Source organism: Anser brachyrhynchus, assembly GCF_964034855.1.
Source record: "Anser brachyrhynchus genome assembly, chromosome: 3".
Lineage (NCBI taxonomy): Eukaryota > Metazoa > Chordata > Aves > Anseriformes > Anatidae > Anser > Anser brachyrhynchus.
The window spans coordinates 108,462,105-108,489,701 of NC_137696.1; the positions used below are offsets into that span (position 1 = coordinate 108,462,105).

The 27,597-nt window shown below is 39.0% G+C and overlaps 1 long non-coding RNA gene across 3 annotated transcripts; it reads left to right on the forward strand.

Moving 5' to 3' along the window:
- The first annotated feature begins 9 nt into the window (after nt 1-9).
- LOC308193283 lies at nt 10-17,364 on the forward strand. 3 transcript variants are annotated; one of them, XR_013949515.1, is made up of 4 exons: nt 10-1,020; nt 4,188-4,362; nt 7,084-7,277; nt 16,718-17,364. It is a non-coding gene; the product is annotated as an uncharacterized lncRNA (long non-coding RNA). The 3 variants fall into 3 exon arrangements; XR_013949517.1 differs by lacking the exon at nt 16,718-17,364 and adding an exon at nt 9,838-10,655; XR_013949516.1 differs by lacking the exon at nt 7,084-7,277.
- The last annotated feature ends 10,233 nt before the right edge of the window (nt 17,365-27,597 follow it).

Sequence of the window (27,597 nt, forward strand, 5' to 3'; positions counted from 1 at the left end):
AGAGTATACAGAGGCAGCCTGAATGACCAGTGTTGAAGAATGGCTCAGATGACATCTGCAAGGGCTAAGTTGAAAAGAAATATTTTTAGTAATAAAATTGAATCTTTTGTTAGATTTGTGGTATAATGATAATAATTAGAGAAACTCTCTGCTCAGCTCCATGACACTTTTTGCCTTGAATTGGGATGAATCAAAAAGCCAATACAGAAATGAGCTGCCTGATTGTAAACTACAGCAACCTTCTTCTAGCCAGTGGCCACAAACAGCATACATATGATAAAGCTGTGACCTTGAATAATCAATCCAGTGGGACTGACATTTGAAGAGAGAACTATTTTCTTCAACCAAGACAAAGTACAGTCACTAATATGACTTAAAGCCAAGTTATTGTTATCTGAATAAGACTTAACCTCACAGGATCTTAAATAACATTCAAAAATACCAACAGTAACCAAACTTTCTGGATTAGGATGTATGAAGACCATGCACAAGAGATTTGGGAGTGAGAAAAAAGGAAGAATCAAACATAATAGCAAGCCTATAGCTATGAGGTCTTTCAGTGATACAGTTCCTGCCTGTTTATGCCCTTCCCTGTCTCTTCTTTTTATCCTCTATTAGGAAGAATAATTCTGGAGAATGATTGGTTTGGTTGCAATGCTTGTTCATTGAGGTAGGAGCTAAAGCCTGACGTGAGCACATGAGCTCATTGTACACTGTCTAGCGATACCTGTGCTCCTGAGTAAGCCTGTGCTAGCCTCTGGCACCAAGACCTGAAAGAAGCTGGAAGGAAAGACTCTTTCCACTTCCTAATAAGCTCATCACGTGAGTCAGCTCAAGGCTAGTCACAGTCAAGTGCCACATTATTTCACTAAAATAGACTGTGGGGCTATTATTAACAACATAGAAATAAAATGAGAACAGGATGGAAACTGGCTTGCAGCAGGGAGATTTATGACTTCTGTGTCCTTGTGTGCACCCTGTCTACAGTCATGACCTAATTTCTCACCAAACATAAAAAAGGTAAGAAGAAAAAGTCTGGTAAAGGAGATAAAGTGGAAGACTAACACAAAAACATACTAGGTAATGTTGCTGTTCTCTTTGATGAGTGCATTAGGGACTAATTTCTCTTCTTGGAAAATTCTGGGGATCTATGTCTGCTTATTGAATGAGCCTACTAGATAATATTTTGTTTTTGTTGTTCTTGGACTTCATAGGGTTTATGTTAAATCTTTATCCTTCCTTGATAGAATTCAATAAATCAGGTATTTCAAAAATGATTTGTACCATTTTCTCTGTCTTTCTGTGAAGCGTGTGAATGTTTTAGGTTTCTTCAGAAATGCCATACGTTGCCCTATAAAGCCTTGAATCAGAAAAACCTCCATTCAGGAAAACATTTAACCATATGCTTAACTTTAACTTTAGGCATATGCTTAAAATTTAACATGTGCCAAAATTCTTTCCTGAAAAGGAATAGACTTAAGCACTTGCTTATGCTCTTTCCTGGATGAGAGCCCTATGTGTTACAGATCTGATTCTGCTGCCCTCGCCTACAGAATTATTCAGCTACTCCTATTCTGGCCATTATTTTCAAAGTAATTTCAATGATTAGGATGCTACTTCCCCACTGGATACAAATCAGAATAGGATACCCATATTTTCTGGACATTATTGACAATCTTACATCTCAGCAAAACCTAACTCATTACCTAAAACGATTCTACATTGGTCCAATGTCTTTCTGAGTTGCCTTGTTAATGACTTAAATGATAAAAAACAATTTTTGTGTTAGTTACCTCTGGGTTTTGTGATCAATACATAGGCATTTGAGTCTTTTCTGTCCTAGTTTACACCCCTTGAAATTAATTTAGTTTGGCAATTTTGGAAAAACTAGGTCTATTTCCTTTATTTTAGGACTCTGCAAGAAATGTAGGTATATTTTATTATTTTCTAACTTTTTTTTTTTTTATTTTAATAACAACAAAAACTTACAATGGCTGTGGGGAAAAAAACAAACAAACAAAAAAAAAGCCAGTCTTTATCCAGTTCATTCCCATATCCATTAATAATGACACATGTTGTCATTATTAATGCTGAATGAAATCCTGTTGAAATGATACATCACTTTTATCCTAGGGTAATTACCAGAGTTTAACAATTTCCTTTCATGTTGCTAAACTTTAAAGAGCTTGGTCCCAAAAAGGGGAATGTGCATGGGAGGGGGGAGGGAAGCAGACCAGCACACAAATCCCTTTATTTATGAATGGGATTTGTTCATGCACTTCCTGCACACAAGCAAAGTAAGTAGAAGGATCTAAACTAGTGATCAAAACTCGTTCTTGGGAAGTCAAAGCCCTCTTATTTTCTAGAGGTCTGACAGCCCTAGAAATGAATTATGCTTCGTTATAATTAGAGGTGCTTGCACTCTATGAACAAAATACTTTGCAATTTGTATATACTTGTCTTTAGACAATTATGGATATTCCACCCCCCCCACCCCCCAACACACACACATTTCCTTGTTTCCTAGGAGATTATTAAAGAACATAGTTGAACACTAATAATAATGTAGTATGTATTCCAGATATCTAAACACACGTCAGACCCACCAGGGGAAATAAATCACATTTTAGTATTCAGTTTCAAGCAGCCTACGGGTCTGTCACAGTGGGCATATCTACAGACAACATAGCACTCTGGTTAGAGCCCTCTTGTCACAGAAGCTCCAGCTGACAAACTCAGAAACACAGATGAAACTCTGCATATGCTAATTGTATATGTGAATGGAAAAAAAACGAAGCTATTGTGATCTGTGCAAAGGCAGCAGTGGGGTTCTGGTAAGCTGCTGACTTGAGGAACCTGCTAGGCAACCTTGAACTTGCCTCCTGGCCAGGGCTTCCTGGCCAGCACCTTGCACACACACGTAGTATTTCCACAGGGGGTTTTTACATGAGCCACTTGGCTGCAACCGATAGCTGGGAAGCCTTTCAGAGCATGAATCTTAATCTGAATCTCATATGAAAAAAATATTTAGAAGAATAATGTGTTTTCTCAGGGCACATTTCAATGTAGTGACATCCCCACTCTGTTCACCTTATTTATGAGAAAGTGGTGTTACCTGCATGGAGAAGATGAACTGAGATTTCACCAGATTCTTCTAGCTTTTAGCTAGGAGTGGTTACCATCCTGCTCCAGAACTACTGATGGGGATTATTTGGATAAAGGAAAAAAGAGAATTTGTACTTGGGAACTCCTCTGAACTTTCTCTGAACTCAATCCCATCCTGAACTAATATAGGATTATTCCAACTACCCATACCTGATTTGCTTCAAATTTATGGTACATTTGAATTTTATATGAATCCAGCTTTAAAAACGGAGGACAGGATCCGGTTCCTCTTTATTTATTACCTAAACTCTCTAATCTTCTTTGTCTCCTTGCAGTTTGCATATAATAACATGACCTGCATAGGGCACTAGTTATTTTTTGGTCCTGACTCTGTACACCAGTCATTGGTTGTTACTAATCTGTCTATCTTCTATTAGACATAAAAATTTAACATTGGAGAAAGTCAATGGGAGGTCAGTGAGAGACCCTTAAATCAGCAGATCATTTGAGAAAACATAGGTTTTAAAGTAATATAATTTTGGTCTGTCTGAAAATATTACTAAAGTATTTTATTTCCTGAAATATATATAAGTATATATACATATATATAAACCTAATGTGAAACAATATTATTAATTAATAGTAATTACTTAGATAATTCAATTCCCTTGAATTGGAAGAATTAGATGGTACTTAGTTTCGGTCTTAAGTGCAAGCACATGCCTTCAAACTGCAGCTGGAGCTACCCATCTGGGATGGGGAGACAGAACATCCAGTGTAAGGGTTTTCAAAACTCCCCAGAATGGCCCAGGGAGGTCCTACAGCTATTGATTACTTGCAGCAGCTGAAAACTGTGAACAAATGACATCAGATAAGATTTCCAACATAAGTTAACCAAATTAACATATTTCCCTTTGTTTTATGAAAAGGTATAGAAATCACCAGAAATCTCAGTTGTACCTTATAAATGTATTCAAAGCTAATTCATGCTCATAAGTACAGAATAAAATTGTACTTGTTCACACCACCAAGTTATACACCTGTGTAAATTAAATGGTGGCCTCTTTTTCACATCTCAACAGGAAAGAGATCCACCAGCATACAAATCTGCTGAAGATGCCTGCTTCGAAGACTTCATCTTCTTGACAAAAGTGCTGAAGTATTTTACTAGAAAGAATCATAACAAAGCCTGAAAGTAAATGCAGGATTGTCAGACAGATGGAAGAATCGTGCAGAAGAAAAGACAGCCAGCCATGGGTAAGAATATATTCAGGAGGGTGTAGAGATGATTTTAATCAACATTATTCTATTTGCTTTGTTGATTTATTGTTTTTTTTCCCCTTTTTTCTTTTTCTTTTTTTTTTTTCTTTTGATTGTTCAAAACAGTTTTGTGCTATCAGATGTGCAACTGGCAATTACACTTCCAGCTCTTACTAGAAACAGCCAGCATGGTTATTGTTGTTGATATTATTCACAAAACAGTAGGACTTGGAGTCAGTCAGGGATCCTGCTGTGTGAGGGACTATGGAGATGAAGAATAAAAAGATAGCTCTGTCTTAAGATGCGGTCCTATTTCATTGTGCTGAGAGCAAATCTGTGTTCATACAATATTCCTCCCACCCTGTAATGCTGGGTTGGGAGATCTAAATCGATGCCAACTTTTCCATAAGAACCAAGAGTAAGAAATGGCAAGCTTTGCTGCAACAATGAGAGCCTTTGGCCTTGTCCTTCTCAGCAAGGGGCTGTTCTGGCCTCTGAATTGTTCCAAGATTCATATTTTAGATTTTCACAATTTAGTACTTGCTAAAAGTAGACATGCACAAATAACCAGTGGTTAGGGGGCTACTCAGAGCCAAAAAGCAAGGCAGTTGCCTCTTGATCTATAGATTGCCCCCCCAAGCTCAAGGGGAATTTCTGCAGTCTCAGATGCTTCCCCCTAAGTCTCCTAAAGAAGATGCTCTCCTTACTTAATGATAGACAAGTATTTTTTACTGGGTATTAAAGGAGAGGAAAACACACACTCAGTGAAAAAGAGCTTTTCCACAAACATTTTATTATTATTATTATTATTATTATTATTTATTATTATTAGTCTGAGGGAAGGAAAGGGAAGAAGAAAAGGAAGGAGGATTAAACATGGTTTCAAACAGGAAATAACTATCATATAGCTTTTCTATTATTTGTTTGGTTTTATTTTTGACATTTTGTTAGAATTTAAGAAATCTTAATCATTTTATTTTCTTTCCTTAAAATGAAATATAGTTGCTTAGTTCTCATTAATATATTTTAGTAAGGGTTAAACTATACATTTTCTAGAAAACAGTTTTGTTTGGTTCAGAGTGACTCTTTTTAATATTTTGACATTACTATTAAGCCAAAACATCTACTGTTTGTTCATTTGAATTTTCTATACTTCTTCAAGTTGATTCATTAATGTTTTACTTACTATGATGTTCTTCACCCCCCCCCTTTTTTTTTTTTTTGAGAGGAAATACAAAGGAGAAAAAAAAATAGCTGACAGTAAAAGCTGTGAATACAAAATTCCCTAAACACTGTTTGTGTTTCCCAGATTCAGACAAAAAGTGAATTAGCCAGAAGGTCCTATTTCCTGTACAGCTTGGTTTTGACCTTCCTATAAAAACCCAAATCTAACACAATGTGATAAATCACATCTTTGAGATAATATAATTTGGATCAGCAAAGTTTCCAAAGAGCCCCTCTTCAGTGAGTGAAAGATATAATTCCTAATATTTCTGAATCTCCATATTCAACCCCTGCAAAGAAACTGCACTCTGCTTCTACATCGACCATTTCCTCTCCCTGCAATGTTTCCCCTTGCCATCTCAGCAGAGTCCAGCATAACCCTGCCTATGTCCCCGGCAACATCCATGAGTTATCAGAATACTTTACCTTCATCAAGGCCTTTCTTGGATACCCATAGCTGTGTGGGGGAGTTAGGAGACCATGCTCTAATGCCAAATAAAGGGACGAAGCTGGGACACAGCTGACAGAACATGTCCTAACACTTACTTGCAGGAAGGGCGCAGCTGCATTCCCAGATTATCTTCAAGAGCAAGGAAAGGCTGGCACCCCCAACACCATGGGGGTTTGAGGGAGATAGTTTAACACAGCTTGACTCTGTTGTGCCTTATTAAAAATATATAGGAACCCAGAAAGACCTTTTTGGAAAAGCTGAACATGACTGCAAAATGACGGTGTTATTATTGCAGCTGCGTTATTCCCTGAGCTGTGCCCAGTAAGCATCCACCCGAGGAAGACCCACCTGCCCAGGGAGCCTGTGGGTGGGAAGGCAGTGACCCCCCCCCCCCCCCCCCAGCCCCATCTCTCCTGGGGCAAAGGGGACACCCATCTTCTCCCCAAATGATGGGTAAAAGTGTTCTGGGATCCTTATCAGGATCCTTGTCCTTGATGATTCTTGTATCGGGACATGTATCAATGTCCTTCAGGCCTAAGGAGGAAATCTTAACATAAAACTGTCTGCACTGCAGTGAGTTTTGTTTTGTGTACCCCCACCCTGGAGAGTGTATGGGGACTGGCCTTAGCCTGCTGTGAGGAGAGGGCACGGACACACAGAACGAGTCTTTTTACACACAGACTTCTTGTGTCGTCTCTTCCACAAGCTCCAGGAAAGCAGAAGGACCCAAAGTGGCCCCAAAAGGCTTTAAGAAGTGCCAGACTCCCAGCTGTGTACGCGTTTCATATTGCTGCTAAAAAGTAAATAATTACCATGTGAGAACCACAGCAACATTTGACTCCCCCCACTCCCTCCCCCACCCCCCCCACCCCCCGACTTGCTTTGCTCCTGTCTCTCCTCCCTTTTTTCTCCTACTTAGATCCCAGTCCCACAGGCTTGTGATCTAATTTGTCTTATGTGGCAAAAGGGCTTGAGCCTCAGCAACAAAAGTTTTCCCTAGCAAGCATAACCCAGCAAAGTCTTCTTGTTACTATGTTTTGCAGGTCATTGTTTTGCAAGTGCCTGGCGCAGCACATGCAGTGACAAACCCATGCCTCAAGCAGCTTGGCAGTAAAGGAGGCCAAGCAAATCCTTTTCAGATGCAGCAGCAAGTGCTGCTTCTTGAATCAGCCTCCCCAGACATGCACCACTGTCCCTCAGGCTGAAGAAAGAGGAAACTTCTATACAGCAGTGCAAGGTGGTTTTTTTTTTTATTTTTTATTTGTGTGTCCTTGCACTTATTTGTTTGATTTTTAATGGGTTTTAGTCTACTGAGCTTGGGAGCCATTAGCAATGTAGATGCATGAGCAGGACCAAAAGATGAGCTAATTTAGCTTGCTTCTTAATGGTGGTGTGATTATAGCACGGGCATTTCTTGAAAATGTCATCTGCCTATTTTAAATTAAAAAAAAAAATAAATCCCAGGAAGTTGGCATTCCAGCCAAATTTCCAACACTGCATCCTGTTGGGAATTTTGGCTCCCGTTGAGGCAAAGAGCCATAACTATAGTTTTGTCTTTTAAGCTTCATATGCAATAAACATCTATTTGACTAGTGATCGGGATACTTCTTTGTATTATTCTTATTCTGCTTTGTACAAGAATCTTCTGGGAAGTGCAGAGCATTCAATCCCTTGAGGTCAGCATCTATCAGCAGGTACTCAGCAAGCTACCGTAATCACCTATGCTACTTATTATACTTGTTAATGGGATTTGACACCTTTGCCTTCTGCCTTCAGATGCTGCCTACACTTATTCTCTGAAAACACTGATTAAATTACTCACCTAGTAATTTTCAGGATCAGGCCAACATTTTGAAAAACACACATTGCAATTTGATCTTGTTGTATTATCTAAACCCATTTGAAACTCTGGTTCAGCAAATCATTTAAACCGTAGCTGAAGTACCATTGAGTGACTTCACAAAGAAATACTTTTTGCATATAATATTTGCTCTGTGGCATTATCATGTAGCTTTCTGAAAGGAAAGTGGATTAGCTTCAAATGTTGTTGCCATTTATTATTTGCTGAGTGCTGACAGTACACTTCAATGGAACTTGAGGAAGTGCTTAAAGTTAAGCACGTTTTCAAGTACATTGCTGATCTAAGGCCAAAAAGTTAATCTGAGACCTTCTTTGTTGAAAAGTGTAGACATGATACCAAGGAAGAGCATTCTTCAATTTTCCTTTAAACAAAAAACACTGGTCAGCAATGTGGATCTATTTTACAAATAAAAGAGTTACAGTCACCCATTTCTCATTTTGATAGTCCAATATTGAAGAAAAAGTATATCATCTGTTCATGGATTAAGTTGAATGCAAATTTAGAAAACTGGGGACTGCCTCTGGCCAACTGGATGACCATATATCTTCCTAGAGAGAGATGAGTGTAGAATGAAAATATACCTTCTGGGGCTTGCAAACCACATCCCAATCTCAGGAGATGTCGCTTCCTCTTAGAAGGTTCTGAATTTGTCCAGATTATTATTATTATTTTTTTTTTCTGGACAGATCCCTGGGCATTGTCAGCTTTCAGTCAATAACAAATCAAAGAACAATTTTTTGTAGCAAACTTTTCTCTCACAGAGAGTTTGTAACAAACTTTTCTCTCACAGAGCTACTTATTAGAGGTAGACACATATACACCATTAGCAAAAGGAAAAATCTGGATAACCCCAAATTGCTGTATGTGGCATATGGCTTTACCATTATTATGTAAGATGACTCTTTGTGCTCCAGCTAGCTAAGAAGACTGCTCATCACCTGCCAGGAGCAGTCCCTAAATTCATTAGTCAGGGACTGTATACTTGCCTTTTTTATTACATGTGAATACAGTGGTGTCTAGCACAACAGGACCTTATCCCTAACTGTAGCCAAGAGGCTCAATAGAAACAACAACAATAATAATTATTGTTATGTGTTGCCTAAACACAATATATATATATATGTATACTTATGTGTTGCCTAAACACAATTCTTGAACATCTGTGGCTTGTCACTATTAAATCCAGAAGCTAAAGCCTAAGAAACATTTTATTTTATTTTATTTTATTTTATTTTATTTTATTTTATTTTATTTTATTTTACTTTATTTTATTTTATTTTATTTTATTTTATTTTATTTTATTTTATTTTATTTTATTTTATTTTATTTATTTTATTTTATTATTTTATTTTATTTTATTTTATTTTATTATTTTATTTTATTTTTATTTTTATTTATTTATTCTTGAAGGCAACACAAGGAGACTCACTAAGGCTCCTGAAAACTCTCTTGGAATGTAACAATATAAATGAGGAAGAAATATTCTATGGGGAAAAAGTGCTTAAGGCAACAGTAATTATATTGCCAAATATAGAATATAGAATCTGCAGAGTAAGAGTTTCACATAACAAGGGAAATGTAAAATTGTACTTGGGGTGTAACTAAAATGTAATATAATGGCTTGGGGGAGCATTATTTGAAGAAGTTAATATTCAATCCCTGACTAGTAGTGGAAGCACAAGAAAGGGGATGAGGAGATATTTCCAAAATCATCAAATCATCACTTTTTTTTTTTTTTTAAGCAAATAACCATTATGTATTTAGATGCTGGAAAAATCATAAATAATCTATTATAACCCACACTGAAAATACCTAAAATAATGTAGACCCTATCTCCATCCTCCCATTTTTGTGATATTTCTAAACTGATACTACAGAATCAAAAGCTCTGGCTTTCTGTCAGTAAAACTAAACTTACCTTTCATTTTGTTTGAAGGTCAGTCCTATCTCCATGACAGTGTCCTGTAACAGGAAAGGATTTGGAAAGACTCATCTTCTCTACCCATCAGCTGAGCAATGTTTTTCTCTGCCTGTTAATTGCACTTACACTTAGTGTTGAACCACTGCAACAAACAGAATCCTCCTTCACTCCATCAAGAAATTTGCATCTCTTCCATCTTCTTACTGCATCTTACTGCTTCTGCCCTTGGTACCTCCCTCACTGTTTTTGCATTTTCTCATAACGACGCATTTATTCTACTTCCATCTCTCCCAGTCTTTTCTTCTCATGTATTTCCCCTTCTCTAAGTATTATCGCTCAATGGAAGCAGTTCAGGCCTATCTCACATCTCAGCTGCAATCCCCATAGTGTCTGTGCCATCCTAGTAACAGTTCTGTTCCCATCTGAGGTCAAAATAAGGACAAGTAGCATGAACACGTGTTTCCAAAAGCAATCCATGGTACTGAGCCGAAGCTTGCTGAAGTCATGAGGGCTTTTCCAATGACTCCAACATTTTTGGATCATAAAATATACATTATTGTTTTTAAACACAAATCAAATTAAGCAATGTTTTCTGATTGACTATACTCAGTAATTTTTATGTATGTCACAAAAATCTTGTGGAAGAAATAGAGATCATGACTGTATGAGCCAGGAAAGGGAAGCTTATCTATGCATCAAGAAAATTCAATAACATTTTTGGCACAAAAAGAAGTTGACTAAAACATCAGGATAGAGAGATCTGGAGAATTTGTGACCAGAAACTTTTAAGGATTGAAACTATTTACGACTCCCTCTTTTTTCCTCAAAGCTTCATCTTGACACCTGCTGTGAAATTTGCCCATATTGGATGAAAATGTTCAAATTTTGAAATACATATAGGGAAGGAAAATATTTATTTCCTTTCTTTGACAAAATGTAGGTCTTACCTGGCAGAGGAGCAGACCTGCAACAGCAGCCAAACATTTGTCTGCTATTTCGGTCATTAATTTTGATCCTTTAACTCCTGGGCTGTTTTTGTGGGTAGTATGAAAGAGGGAGATGGCTGGAAATGTCCCTTAACTGAAGTACCCAGAGAAGCTGGCTCTTCTTGTGTGTGTCAGTACGTGGGCAACTGCTCTTTGGTGTGGAGTTTGACATTGCAGCCACCTGCTGCCATAGCACAAGCATTTTCTTTTAGCTACAGATGCTGAATGGCAGAGGTTACCAAACCAACAAAGTTTCCACTACTAGGAGCCTGAGAGTCCCTTAAAAGATGAATATTTTATGTAGATGGTCTCACACTTTAAGAGTGTGAGTAACAGAGTTAATTCAAATGTATTTCACATGATGTCAGGAGTTAGTCCTTTTATGTCATTTTGTCTTTTTAAAGGTAACTTTTCCCTATTTTTTGTGGTGATTATTTAAAATAAAATTGCCTTTTCTTTCCAATATAGAATGTGAATAACAGCATGTACAGTCTGAAACCTGATTTAAATTGAAAGCAGAAATTCATGGTTAAAGATCTCTTTTGGAATTCAAAATCAGATTTTAAATACTCATAAAGAAAACAACAATAACAAAGAAACAATGATCCTGTTTGCCAAGAAATACTTGTTGAGTGGAAGTAGCTTTAAAAGGTATTATTGCAAATGCTGCTATTTAAGAGAAATGAAAGCTAAACCAGGTCTGATACAGAAACAATTATTACAAGTTGTTTGATTGGCTAAGAAACACTAATTCTTCTTAAGCCATGAAGCAGAAATGAATTGTGGGGATAAATCTGTCAATCCATCAGTTTGCAGTTTGTGCCTTAGTGAAGATTTGGCAGAAAAAGTAAATTATGGTTCAGAGGGATTCAAGTTTATGTTTTTCTTTAGTATTTTCTAATGTTTTGTGCTCTTTCAAACTCAATGAAACCAAATATACTTCTGATCAGTTAGTTCATTACTAAGGAGGGTTATGACCCTGATAGCAGAGCTAGATAGCCTCTGTGGCCCCTGCTGCCAACCCTTGAGCCTACAGTAGAGGCTTTCTGTCCTGGACCTAGATTCTCATCTGCCTCATGTGCGGCTACAAAAATGCAGTGTGCAGGCACAGCACATATGTGAATGTCTTCCTTCAATTACAGCACAGCTCTCTCTCACATTTTGCCTATAGAAAGCAAAATTCAGGGTACTTTATTATTTATAGGTATAGGATCTTCTGTGCACACTTTTAAACTCAGGTCCAAGGTAATCCATTAAAATCCAACTGGCTCTCAGCAGAAAAGTTTTTAAAACTCCTTATTGCCACTTCTCTGTGTTGTTCCAGGGTCAACATATTTTCTTAACAAAGCAGTACTCATTGAAAGCAGTAGACTGTACAGCATAAATCCATAGAGTCATATAATTCCACTTTCTATATGGTATTTACTACAGAATATCTTGCAGAAACCAAGGAGAGAGAAATGTATCATTTCAATCCTCTAAAACCCTTAGCAGTTTTTCTTCACTTTCCCATATTTCTTCTCTGAAACTTCCCCCAGTTTTGTTTTTCTACCTCATTTCTTCTTCATTATATCTTTCCCTGTCTGTCTTCTCATAGAGAATCATAGAATCATTTAGGTTGGAAAAGACCTTTAAGATCATTGAAGTAATTGAAGCACACCTGGGGGACAATGCAGTCATTGGTCCCAGCCAACATGGGTTCATGAGGGGTAGGTCCTGCCTAACAAATTTGATTTCTTTTTATGGTAAGATCACCCATCTAGTCGATCAAGGGAAACCAGCTGATGTGATGAACTTCAGCAAAGCTTTTGACACGGTTTCCCATAGGATCCTAGCGGACGAAATGTCCAGCATACAGCTAAACAAAAACAACATACGATGGGTGAGCAATTGGCTGACGGGCAGAGCTCAAAGGGTTGTGGTAAATGGGGCCACACCTGGCTGGCTGATGGTCACTAGTGGGGTCCCTCAAGGCTCCATTTTAGGGCCAGTCCTCTTCAATGTTTTTGTAAATGATTTGGATGTAGGACTAGAAGGTGTTTTGAGCAAATTTACCGACGACACCAAACTTGGAGGAGTTGTGGACTCTGATGAGGGTGGAAAGGCCTGGCATAGAGATCTGGACAGATTGGAGAGCTGGGTGAACACCAACCACATGAAGTTTAACAAAAACAAGTGCCGGGTCCTGCACCTGGGACGGGGCAACCCTGGCTATACGTACAGACTGGGCGACGAGACGCTGGAGAGCAGCCCCGCAGACGGGGATCTGGGGGTTGTGGTTGACAGCAAGTTGAATATGAGCCAGCAGCGTGCCCTGGCAGCCAGGAGGGCCAACCGTATCCTGGGATGCATAAACCACGGCATTGCTAGTCGGTCGAGGGAAGTGATTGTCCCGCTCTACTCTGTGCTGGTGCGGCCTCACCTCGAGTACTGTGTGCAGTTCTGGGCACCACAGTACAAAAAGGACATTAAACTGTTGGAGAGTGTCCAGAGGAGGGCGACGAAGATGGTGAAGGGCCTAGAGGGGAAGGCATATGAGGAGCGGCTGAGGTCACTTGGCCTGTTCAGCCTGGAGAAGAGGAGGCTGAGGGGAGACCTCATCGCAGTCTACAACTTCCTTGCGAGGGGGAGTGGAGAGGCAGGTGACCTATTCTCTGTTATCACCAGTGACAGGACCTGCGGGAACGGTGTTAAGCTGAGGCAGGGGAAGTTTAGGCTGGACATCAGGAAGAGGTTCTTCACCGAGAGGGTGGTTGCACACTGGAACAGGCTCCCCAGTGAAGTAGTCCCTGCACCAAGCCTGTCTGAATTTATGAAGAGATTGGACTGTGCACTTAGTCACATGGTCTAAACTTTTGGGCAGACCTGTGCGGTGCCAGGAGTTGGACTTGATCCTTATGGGTCCCTTCCAACTTGGGATATTCTATGATTCTATGATCATCAAGTCTAACCATCAACCTGACCTACCTTTGATTACAAACCCTTGGCAGTGCCTGAACTTTCTCTGGGCTTCACTTGGGAAGCTCAGGCTAAAACTAACAATTGAACAAGAATGATGTTGGTGCTTGACTCGAATGCTTACAGTTTACTCAACCAGACCCAGCGTCACACTCCTTGCTACCAGCTGACTGCATGACACTAGTCATATTTTTTCCGAGTTTTGTCATGGTTAAGTTCAGATGACAAGAAATGTTTTTGTTTGGCTTGTTTTCCTAGGAAATGCAAACCATTTTATTCTTTCTAGCATTCTTTTGCATTTGTAATTTAATCTAGGGTGTTAAAGTCCAACCCAATAGCTAGCTTCTTGGTACATATATGACCCAATTTCTTCTCAGCTCACAGTGACAACAGGCTATTCTGCAAAAGACCTCCCTTAGTCATCTGCGAACTTGTTGCTATTTTTTCACTACATTCTAAAAATATCTTCTGCAAACGTGATGGTTTAATTCATATTTTATTATCCAAATGTTTATGGGAAGTGTTCTTTTTTCTAAATTAACACATACCAAATAATTTAAAACAACTAAGCAAGTTGGGGAAGAAAATTAATAGCTTAACTTGGACAGTAATTAAGGAGTTTATATCTCACTGAGCATTGGAAGAAGCTGTTTGCCTTATATACTTATTTATTGTTGCCAGAAACATGACTGCTAACTAAATCATGCTTCTTGAACCTAGATGTGCTCACTTGCTAATAAAAATTGATCTCTCCTAAAATTCTCAGTCCTGTTCATTTTAGCTTTTGAGTTAGGAAGATGAAAATAAGGATTGAACCAGTAAATGAAAACTAGATTGGTAATTACAACTATGTCAAGTTTTTGATGTTAGTGATAATTATCTAACAGACCTGCCAGACTGTAGCCAGATTAACTCTGTTAACTTTTTAAGAGCACAAATAGATGGCTGCAACTTCAGCTGGGCATCTACCAGTTTCCACTTCTGCGTGTAGAACACTGTTTCTGTGCAAAACTTGTGATTTCTGTACACAAACTTTCTAAAAAATGTACCACTCCATCACATTTTAATTAGTCTAACTCTTTTATATTTCCTCTGGAGTAAAAAGGAAAGTTTTTACTGGTTTGCAACTGAGATGTAATATCAGTTCTCTGTTCAGGCACAAGGTTTCTAAGTAATCTAAGAGAAACTTTAATAATTCACTAAGTTTAGCTTACTTGTAAGAAAAAAGGACAGTAATTTGGTTTTGGTTTTGTTTGTTTTGTTTTTTCATCATTTTAGATTTTCATAATTTACCTCATTTTTGGAATAAGGTTTACTTCTATGTCCAGTGCCAAGCACAAAGGGCCTTTGGTCTTAGTTGGGGCTAACAGTAACAGTGGTGGTAGCAACATTTGGGTCTGTGATTTTTGCTGGGCATGGAAATTATATAATGTCCATATAATCTATGAGGATACACTTATTTCAATAAAATATTCAGTGGACAAAAGTAAAAATTACTTTGACATTCTTATTTAATTCCATTGATACTGGTATACAGAAATTCAGTATTTTGCAGCTGCTTTATTATTCTGATGAATTTCTTTAGAATTTTAAAGTATTTGCTGTAAATACTCGAGTGTATGCTGTAAAATGTATGATCTTTGAATATTCAAAACAAAATTAAGCAACTGAATCAAAACAGTGCCTTGTTACTGTACTGAAATAAACTTACCACACAGAACCAATGTTTTCAACATTTGGCTTTTGTGTGTATGTGTGTGTGTGTGTTTTGCATGTGTATGGTTTCATTGTTTTTGTCCTTTTTTAATGTGATTTGGAATAAAAAGAAATTTCCAGACTGCTTTGGAAGTACTTGCTGATACATTGTGTATATTTTAAAATCTTCTACTTTGCATCAGAAAAAATATTCTGTTTTTCAACTCCTCATTCTGTTTCCATCTCCAATCTTGTACTTTAAAAGTACCTTTGGGTCCATTTTGCTCTAGGTTATGTTTTTACAAATATAAGCAGATATAGTATCTTCCTACACTACAGCCTTGTAAACAGTAGATAATATGTCATTGCGTTTTGTTTGTCTAGTGGGTAAATAAAATTTTAATGCTATAAGTTGGAAGATTATGACATTATGACACAGACAAATGATATAGTTCACTTAAACAGAAAGTTAGTAGTGTAACACGAGCTTTTTTTTTTTTTTTTCCTATCCTTATACCAGGAGGATATTTGGGTTTCTTCTCTCTATTTCATTCATTTTTAAAGCTTTGTGTTTTTTGTTGTTGTTGTTCGTTTGGTTTAGATAAAGAATTAGATAAAATTATGAGACACCAAACCTAAGATCCCCTTGTTAGCAGTTGTCTGGATATTGGTATTACCTTGTAAGGCATAATTTTTGGTTGGATTAATATAAAATCTAAGACTGAATGTGCAGTATCTCATTTTGACACTTCGCAGTCATTAATCAATGTCACATCGACAGTCACTCTGTGTTCCCCAACATGCTGAAGCACTCTTATATTTTACAATAGCATCATTTGGCACTTCTCTCACACTGTTCAGAAACAAAAGCACTGACAAGCTGCTGCACTGTTGTATAACATCAGAATGGTTCACATTCATTGGAGAGACTCCAGAGGATACAGGGAAATAGATTTGAAGCTCTACCCATTCTACCAGCAAAAACATTAGGATCTTACCTAATAAACAGCCAGAGGTTCCAATGCAACAAAAAAGAATTTATCTGAATCACCATCTTATTCACTTGGTACATTTTTATACAAAATGCAGCCATCTGAGGATCCTCATGATGTTATGTTGGATCTACATTATTACCATTTTTTTGGGTTTTCTTTTGTTTTGTTACCCCTGCTTATTTACTACACTTAATGCATGCTAAAAGAGCATCCATTACTGTTAAAGGAATAATACAGTTTACTTGGTCCTTTTTATGCCAGGTAGGTGGATCTCCATTCTGAAGGTGGCCTAGAGATGCAGTACAGACAACATCCCTCATACATTTTCAGAAGCACTGATAAATGCTCAACCTCTTCTGCACCCAGCTGAGGCTTCGCTAAGCCAGGGAAGTGACACTGAGAAGCGCCATCTTCTGAGGAGATCTCCCCAGCAGAAGGGGACTACTTTAGGTTCATATTTAAGGTAAATACAGAAAGAATTGAGAAAGATTTCTGGCATTGTCATGTGCGTGTGGTGTCAGCCAGTCCCTCTGTAATGGTGGGCAATAAACTGATAGTACAAAACTACAATAAAGTTAATTAAGTTGATTTTTCCTCCACCACTCCGATTTACATATCATTAACCACATTTGCTTTTGATTTTAGAGATGAAATAATGCTCTGTGAATGACACGATGGTAAACTTCTGTATGGAGCTTTGTACAAATTAAGTTAGCTTTTCATTTCAACAATTCAACTCAGTCTTGATAATTCAAATTCAAACAGACATTGGCCTAAAACCTGAATTCTACACAACATTTTTTTTTTTAAAGAGAGCTGTTTAATTCCAAATTAGTAAAAACAGTAAGACTCACCTCTGTCTGTCTGTCTGTCTGTCTCTCCCTCTCTCAAGCTCTTACAGGTCATCAACATCCTTTTTTTTTTTTTTTTTTTTTTCAGAACCAGTTTTCTCTTCAGTTATTAAAGGGACCTGAAAAATTCGTCTATCCATTTAAAATGATATTCCAAGGACAACACCCTGAGAAAATCCCTTGTCTCTATCCTTACCCATGAAAACATGAAATTGATATAGGTTATCATAAAATTCATTAAACTTGTTATCATTCTTTTGTAGACCAGCTGCCCAAAAGGACAAAGTGGGGCTACTCTCTTCTCTCCAGGACATTCCTAGAAGGAATATCCCAACAAAACAAGGGGAAAAAAAAGAGATCATAAACATTATGTATCTAAAGAGTGCTAAAGAAATTATCAACAGGAAAAAAATAATAATAATAAAAAGGATGAAACCCACAGAGAGGAAATTAATGATGTATGATAAAATATAATATATACTAATGTCAGTACTTCTATTTACACATGCGCAAATAAGAATTTTAAAAGAAATTTTAAATTTAAAAGAATTAGAATTAAATTTAAATTTAAATTAAATTTAAAAGAATAAAATAAAGAATTTTAAAAGAAACTAATGGCTAGCTCACATAAAAATGAATAAATGACTGTTTTGCTTGCACTATGTAAGAGTTCTGTGGTCTCCCTGCTACAAGGTCTAAAGAAATATGTTTTTAAAAATCATATTTGGTAACCATAATTATGGTGCTAATCTGCATCATAAAGATTAACATTTCACAAAAGATGTAGACCCTTTAATCAAATAGATTTGATTAAAAAAAAAAATGCTCTAAGTATGACTTTTTCCTAGTTGTTGATTCAATTTATTGGTGAATTTGCCTGAAGCAACTGGTGGTGCTCACCTTTGGAAAAAAAATACTGGACCAGATGGATCATTGCTCAGATCTACTGTGACAATTTCTGTGTTCCTAGTTTAAGTCCAAAATACACTTGCATTCCCCATTTTGTCATCACTACAGGGTTAAAACCCAGAACATTCTTCTTACACAGAAATGTATATGATATCATTTCAGATGCCATATGTGTTTAAGTAGATTTCACACTTGAAGTGCAGCAGAATCACGTTCAGAGATGAACAGAGATTTTTTTGAAGGATTTCGTTTCCAGAGAGGTCTGTTTTTAAGACCCTAATCCAGAATATCCTGGAAAGTAGTTTTTGCATAGTTAATGTACTGCATGTGAATACATCTGCTAAGTCTGAATGCCTATATAAATCCTACCAAGTAAGACTCTGAAATTGCCTAGGTGACAGAATAAATCCATCCTGTCCAAAAAAAAAAAAAAAAGTTAAAATTTAGCCTCCAGCTGTTTAACCTTAGTTACTGCATCTTGGTTACTGTGTGCATTCTCAGGCTTATACCATTTTTTTTTTTTTTCTAGATAGGAAGACCTCTTGTGTTTATTTTTATTGGCCATCGATTTTCTCACAGGATCAAAATATCACAAGTTGATTAGGTATTAATGAGAGTTCATTAATATTAAGTTTCTGGCTCCAGAACCCTGAACATCTGTGATCTTGTAACTTAGTGAATTTTAAGCACTGATAAAATCTTTCCAATGAAGCTTATTAATAAATGATTGAGCAATGTAATTTATCACTGGCTGTATTATTATTTCATAGAGCTAAGGTTGCATTATAAATTTACTCTTCAGAAAAAGGTAAACTGATTCGTTTACTTCAGGTCTTGCCTTGCATTCTAACATATGGTTCTGCTTAAATGTGTCCATGTTTGCAACCTACAGTTGACATTTTTGGCAGTCAGAATAGTGTCTTGTAATTATGCTAAGTCTAGAAAGGAGGATTAGCTTTTATAGCAGAATTCATAAAATTAAAAAAAAAAAAAAAAGAAGTTTTAGTCAAATTTATTGGCTGCAATGAGCCCTCCAGAATGCAGACGTCTGGTCTGGTGGAACTCAATAGATTTCTGTTCACTGCATATGTGCATGCGTGCACACACACACGCACAGATGACCCCTTTATGAAAGCATTTGTGTGCAATAAAAAGTTAAATATTTTCACACTTAATATCTGCTCCACCTCCTGCGGTGATTATTATCAAACAAGCTTCATTTGATATGTTTTGAAAGCCTTTTTCTCCCCTTTTCCTCCCTCATCTTTTCTTTCTTCCCCCTTCTCCCTCCCCCCCCCCCCCCCCCCCAAAATACAGTGTATTGGTTGTATCAGTTGCTTGGCAAAGCCATTTTTTTAACACTGTCCATTATTTTTTTCCATGATTCCCACCCGATGTAGTTTTGTGGAGCAGTTTGCAAGTGCTTCATTATGGATTCAAAACTGCCTGAGTTGAAAGAGGGCAAGCAGAACTCTCCTGCCGTCTGTTGTACGTAGAGACCATCACTTATCAGCCATGAAAGGCACATTCCTGATAGCTGAGTGTTGGTATGAAACTCTGACTTTTATCTCTTCACCAAAAGGGAAAGGTTTCATTTGGGTTAGCAAACACCAGGCACCTATTTCCTTTGCAACGGCTTGCCTCAAAGTGCACTTTAACTCTTGGTGATTCGCCTGGAAGATCAGCCTCGCATGTACATCCATCAAACAGATCCCTTCATCCTTGAGCACCCTCACCCCTTTTTGAATTCTCCCAGAAAAGAAATAGCCAATAGCAATCTTGCTGCTGTTCCTTGTACATTTTTTAATACAAATGTCTGCATTTTGTAGTGGAGGAGAGACAAGTTGTGTTCTGTGGGATTATTGATTTTTTTATTCTTTCATCAGTATACACTTTCAAATGTCCCTGTTAGACACTGTAGGGCAAAAACCAGGATGATTACCTTAAGTAATCACAGTCAAGTGTGAACTACTATCTTTCCCATTGGGAAATAATTAATCTACTATTTGCAGACAAAATTTAGAGGAAAAGGATTAAAACTTTCAAGGAATAAAAGCATTCTTTCACTGCTTGCATTAGAGTAGTTCTTTAGAGGATAATGAATTCCAATTGTTACAAACAGCTACCACTTGAACTCAGGTTTTCCTTTTTAACCTCAAACAATTACCTGCAGTACCCAAGCTAGGAAGATGCTCATTTTAGGATCCCTCTATAGCCTGGCACCTCTTGGCAGCCCCTGTGTGTGTTTGTGCCTCTTTCTTTTGATCATCTACACAGGAAGCAAGGGCAACCTGGCTCCTAATTTAGATGCCTCACTTAGTGTCTGTAATGAGGTAGGATTAATTTAGGCCATGGTTTCTAGTTGAAAATGAATGTAAAAAGGTGAAAAAGCAGAAGAAAACCATATCAGGAAGGGGAACACAAGTAACAGAGACCAATGGTATGAAATGACATAGATTTGTTTAGATTTCACCTAACTGTAGTCATCTAGAAGGTGGGTGTCCACTCCAATTTAAGGGTGTAGGCTCTGACAGTAATTACAGAAGGGAAACAGAGTTCAAAGTGATTGTTCCACTTGGAAGGCAGATTTTTTAGACAGGACAGGTAAACAAACTCCTCAGAGTTAACTTTCTTTCTCCAGTGATGGCAGGGTTATCTTGTGCAACTGCTTCAGACTGCCCATCTAAACTTTAGATTGCTAAAGTTAAGCAAGTTAATTCCTTTCCACATGTGTTGATCCAGTATTTTCAATGAGTTAAAGGAAGCTAACTGCAGGTCTTTTCAGCCTTAAACTGTATCCTGTCACTATGACTATTTTTAACATCAGTTCTGTGTTAGAAGCTAATAAATTTTACCAGTACCCTTTAAGCTCCTAACTGCATATTACATGTGTTGTTTTTGTTGTTGTTGTTTTCTCCCTCTGTAACTGCTAAACATATGCTTAACCATCTGGCAAGAAACAATCAAAACTAAGCAAAAAAGGTGTCTGAAAGTTCAAGCACACAATGACTCATAGAGCTCTCTGGCTTTTAACACACAGACCTGAATAATAGCACAGTAATACAGAATGAAATTGCAATGTGAAAAATTAATTAACATGACACACTGGGTAGTTTAATGCTCCCATTTAAAATAAAGAAACCATAAGGGAGAGAGGTTTTTTCCTCTTCTTGTCCTCACCTGATTATACTTTGGTTGGACTATATTTTTTTCAGGTTAATAGTTTTCCTAGTCGTATATTACCCAGGTGTCTCCTGTCCTTCCTTTCTCCTCTATCTCCTGTGTTTCCACCTTGCTGTAGTAACTTTTGGTGGGGATCTGTTATAGACCACCGAACCAGGATGAGGAGACGGATGAGGAGTTCTACAGGCAGCTGGCAGAAGCCACGAAATCGTCAGCGCTTGTTCTCGTGGGGGACTTCAACTTCCCAGACATACTCTGGAAGCACAACACAGCCAAGAGAAAGCAGTCTAAGAGGTTTCTGGAGAGCATGGAAGATAGCTTCCTGACGCAGCTGGTTAGAGAGCCTACCAGGGGAGGTGCCCCACTAGACCTTCTGTTCACAAACAGTGACGGACTGGTGGGAGATGTGGTGGTTGGGAGCTGTCTTGGGCAGAGTGACCACGAAATGGTTCAGTTCTCTATTCTTGGCGAAGTCAGGAAGGGGACGAGTAAAACCGCTGTCTTGGACTTCCAGAGGGCTGACTTTGAGCTGTTCAGGACACTAGTTGGCAGAGTCCCTTGGGAGGAGGTTCTGAAGGGCAAAGGAGTCCAGGAAGGTTGGGCACTCTTCAGGAAGGAAATCTTAATGGCTCAGGAGCGGTCTGTCCCCACGTGCCCAAAGACGAGCCGACACGGAACTAGACCGGCCTGGCTGAACAGAGAGTTGTGGCTCGAGCTTAGGAGAAAAAAGAGGGTTTATAATCTTTGGAAAAGAGGGTGGGCTACCCAAGAGGACTTTAAGGATGTTGCGAGGCTGTGCAGGGACAAAATTAGAAAGGCCAAAGCTCATCTGGAGCTCAATCTGGCTACTGCCGTTAAAGATAACAAAAAACGTTTTTACAAATATATCAACACAAAAAGGAGGACTAAGGAGAATCTCCATCCTTTACTGGATGCGGGGGGAAACTTAGTTACAAAAGATGAGGAAAAGGCTGAGGTGCTCAATGCCTTCTTTGCCTCAGTCTTTAGCGCCAAGACCAGCTGTTCTCTGGATACCCAGTACCCTGAACTGGTGGAAGGGGATGGGGAACAGGATGTGGCCCTCACTATCCATGAGGAAATGGTTGATGACCTGCTACAGCACTTGGATGTACGCAAGTCGATGGAGCCGGATGGGATCCACCCGAGGGTACTGAAAGAACTGGCGGAGGAGCTGGCCAAGCCGCTTTCCATCATTTATCGGCGGTCCTGGCTATCAGGGGAGGTCCCAGTCGACTGGCGGCTAGCAAACGTGTCGCCCATCTACAAGAAGGGCCAGAGGGTAGACCCGGGGAACTATAGGCCTGTTAGTTTAACCTCAGTGCCAGGGAAGCTCATGGAGCAGATTATCTTGAATGTCATCACACGGCACTTGCAGGGCAACCAGGCGATCAGGCCCAGTCAGCATGGGTTTATGAGAGGTAGGTCCTGCTTGACGAACCTGATCTACTTCTACGACCAAGTGACGCACTTGGTGGATGAGGGGAAGGCTGTGGATGTGATCTACCTTGACTTCAGTAAGGCTTTTGACACTGTTTCCCACAGCATTCTCCTCGAGAAACTGGCTGCTCGTGGCTTGGACTGGCGTACGCTTTGTTGGGTTAAAAACTGGCTGGATGGCCAGTCACAAAGAGTAGTGGTGAATGGAGCCAAATCCAGTTGGAGGCCAGTTACTAGTGGAGTCCCCCAGGGCTCAGTACTGGGGCCGGTCCTCTTCAATATCTTTATCGATGACCTGGATGAGGGGATCGAGTGCACCCTCAGTAAGTTTGCAGAGGACACCAAGTTAGGTGCGTGTGTCGATCTGCTCGAGGGAAGGAAGGCTCTGCAGGAGGATCTGGATAGGCTGGACCGATGGGCTGAGGTCAACTGTATGAAGTTCAACAAGGCCAACTGCCGGGTCCTGCATCTGGGGCGTAACAACCCCAAGCAGCACTACAGGCTGGGAGATGAGTGGCTGGAAAGCTGCCTGGCAGAGAAAGACCTGGGAATACTAGTTGATAGGCAGCTGAATATGAGCCAGCAGTGTGCTCAGGTGGCCAAGAAGGCCAACAGCATCCTGGCCTGTATAAGAAGCAGTGTGGCCAGCAGGTCTAAGGAGGTGATTGTCCCCCTGTACTCGGCTCTGGTGACGCCGCACCTCGAGTACTGTGTTCAGTTTTGGGCCCCTCACTACAAGAAGGACATGGAGGTGCTCGAGAGAGTCCAGAGAAGGGCAACGAAGCTGGTGAGGGGTCTGGAGAACAAGTCCTACGAGGAGCGGCTGAGGGAGCTGGGATTGTTTAACCTCGAGAAGAGGAGGCTCAGGGGTGACCTTATTGTTCTCTATAGGTACCTTAAAGGAGGCTGTAGAGAGGTGGGGGTTGGTCTATTCTCCCACGTGCCTGGTGACAGGATGAGGGGGAATGGGCTAAAGTTGCGCCAGGGGAGGTTTAGGTTGGATGTTAGGAAGAACTTCTTTACTGAAAGGGTTGTTAGGCATTGGAATGGACTGCCCAGGGAGGTGGTGGAGTCGCCATCCCTGGAGGTCTTTAAAAGACGTTTAGATGTAGCCCTTAGTGGTATGGTTTAGTGTAGGACTTGTTATTGTCAAGACAGAGGTTGGACTAGATGATCTTGGAGGTCTCTTCCAACCTAGACGATTCTGTGATTCTGTGATTCTGTGAACTATGTGAATAATCAAGGTTCTGTACTGATAACTTAATCTTCCATCACTGTTCTTCAGACATCTTCCCTGGTACCCTGTTCTGGACTTGTAAACATTCTTTGCTCACTGGTGAAGCTCCTAAACAAACACCTAAATGTCTTTTCCCGTACTCTTTCTTCAGCACAGAGGAATCCCTCCACAGATGCTGGGATAGGCATGAACTTGTCCTTCAAGTTACAGTTTTTTATTTTGAGGTTTTATTGAAGAAAACCAGAATTGAGGTGGAATCTGTCTGGGCCTTCCAGGCATCATGATCATATACATAGCTAACCAGCAAAAGAAAGGGCAGTAAAGGCAATATCAGTAGAGGTCTTCTACTTCTTCACATATTGTGGTAGGAACAGAAAAGGTATTAAAACAGGGAATTTCACCAAAGTTTTGTTGGCTGTGTTTCTCCTAGGCTGATTCTGGCAAAAGTTGATAGGGTAGCATATTCCTAGTCAAGAAGTTGCAATAAAATCAACTTTTGTTTTGTTTTTAGGGATTAAGACATGCAATAGGTGTTTATGGTCAATTTGTCCTTTTCTAATTCTGGAAAGGGAAAGAACAAGGAAACTGGTACAGGAAGGTGTGAAGTGTGGGACAGATGTTCATTGCAGGTTCACAAAAACAGCAGATTTGGTTTAAGGATCGTGTTGTAAAAAAGCATAGAATTTGAATGTGGAGCATTAAAACTGAAACAGAGCCAGGCTTCTTAAAGTTATGAGAATGTAATGCAGTTTTGGGTAAGTTTTATTCCCATTGCTGAAAATGAAATGTACACCAATAATTTCACACCCTGCTCTGAATATTCAGAACCCAGATCATTTTCCTCCTGAAGAAGTTGAGCTCTACTACACCTGGCTGTCTGGATTTACTGATGTGAGCAACACAGATCTAAGTATGACCTTTGCAGGATGAGATCTGTACTCTGTTTCTGAAACTGTGAAATCGGGCAAGAGGAACAGAAGTAGATTTGTTTTGTTCTTTTCTTGTTTGTTTGTTTTGTTTTGTTTTAAGGCATTTTATCTTTGGCCTTAAAATTGGTACTCTACCTGAACCAATTGGTACCTCTGCCATCAGCCAGGACATTACAGGACTTCTGGACAAAGGAAGTTTCCATCAACCTGTCTGCACTGTTGGAGTTACAACCTATGTAATCTCTCATGGAGACCTTCAGAAAGGATATAAAATAGAGATTTTAGTGTTGTGATTTTTCTTTCCTTGGCACTGGTTACTCATATCAAAGTGGATTTGGCTTACACAAGTGCTGCACATCTCTTATAAAAAATGTGCCCTCCAGACAAGGTTGGAGTTAATGGGGAGCTCACTCAATCTCTCACAAGATGTGACAGCCTCAGTTTACCAAGAATAGATGCAGACCAGAGTGTTGGTCAGACAGAGCCCAACAAAGCAGGCTAGGACAGGTCATTAGTCAATTTCTGCAGTCCAAGAAGTGAAGTAAAGTGTTGAAAATTCACCTTATTCACCCAAAAGCTCTTTTTGTGCTCTGCCACCACTTTACAAAAAGCAGTGGTTATGATAAATCAAGACAGCATGATTTTTGTCAATCATTTCTTTGTGTGTTCTTTGCTTTTCTCTGCTTCCCACATAGGGAAAATTACATAAAATATGCATTATTCACCTCTGGAGGTAACTTTCTCATCAGAAACTTTTTTTTTTTTTTTGAGGTTGAAGATGTAATGATATACATGGCAAATTTTTGCCCTCTTTAAAAAACATACAAACAAATCTACTACCACCACCACCAAAAGAAAACAAAACCCCTAAACCAGAAATCCAGCAGATGGCAAAACAGTAGCAACAAGGTTTAGAGAAGTCTGATCTTACAAATGCTATGAGATTGAATTAAGCACTTATTGGCTTTTCTGTTCAACTCTCTATGATTTGAAAATAATCTGATATAATGGAAATTCTTTGGGAACCTGATGGAGTTCTTCCTTTTGCCACATGTTACATGATCCCCCTCCCTTCCAAAATATCTAAGTAGACCCTGAATACCTTGCGGACACCAGTGATTTTTTCTCCTCACAACATCCCTGCAAGAAAGGAGAGAGTTATTGCTTGATTTACCTGTGGGAAAATAAGATTAAATAATTGGCTCTGAGTCAAGGGGAAGCCTGTGGCCGAGCTGTGACTAGCACCCAGATATCCTGAGTCACAGCCCAGTGCCTCAACCACAAGCCAGGTCTGCTGCTGACAGACTTTTCTTGGTAGCAAGCCCACATTGCTGGAATGTATTCCCTGCAGAAATGCAATTAAGTAAGTATGTACTTGGCTACTTTTAAAAGAGCTACAAAGCCACACCTCTCTGCCCAAGCCTTCCACTTGCTAAATCCCTGCTTCTTGTTTTACTAGCAAAGCTACAGGCGGCCCAGAGGCTAGAATGGAGCTATTTTTATGGTGGTTATGTCTTGCTGCAGCCCTGAGAACAAACTCATTTTTACAAACAAATAAATTCAATTAAAAAAATACATTTTGACAGCAGAGGATCCCATTACTGTGGCAGGCGCTGGTAGTAGATAGTGTCTCTGTTGTGTGGGATGCAGAGCCCTCTCCAACATCCCCAGGAAATGTCACTGACCAAAGGGCAGCTTCTACCAGGTTAACAAACAAGGTATCCTTTTCGTTTGGTAACTTTCCTCATAACATTTTCTAGAGCTTTTATTTCATGGAGGACCATTTTTGCCCCATTTGATATTTGATGAAAGGCTTGTCCTCAGGAAATGAAAATGATCATAAGATTTAATTCCCGTGAGTCATAGTCTGTTATTATTATTATTATTATTTTTTTTTTTTACAAGAGAGTAGAGTAATATGCTAAATTAAATGTGTATGCTTCCCTTCAAGAACTACAGTGTTAATTTTTACTTCTGTGCACAAGGAATTAGATACACTCCTCCAGTTGTTGTCCAGTCAAGCCTTCCTATGTTGCACTGAAAATAATAGCATCTTGAAGAGAATATTTATTGTTACTAAGCCCCTTTAGACATGGAAGGTAATGTAATATCTTTTCAGTAACTGTTGTTCAAAATATCTGAGGCTAATCGTCACACTGATCAGAGAACATTAGGGTGCCAATCTAAGCCACATTTGGTTTTAATTAACCCTGTGATTTCTCTGCTATACTTTAAGAAAAAAAATAAATAAATCGTGCACATTTCAAAAAGTTAAATCTAGTCTGCACTGTTTTATTTTATTAATTGCATAGATTAATAAGTTTATCTGTCTAACAGCTCCTTCAGTCATCCTTGCTCCAAGTCCTTTTCTCAAGAATCCAATTTTATAGACACAAGCAAAGACACAATATTAAAAAACACAAGTGTATACACGCATATTTCCTGTCTCCTGTACATTCTGTATTTGTAACCAGAGAAACACAAGCATACAACTTACATGCAACACTTCTGCCTTCTGCAACGCAGATCACATAAGAGAAAATATATTTAGCAAGTAATGGGTAGCCTTCCTTC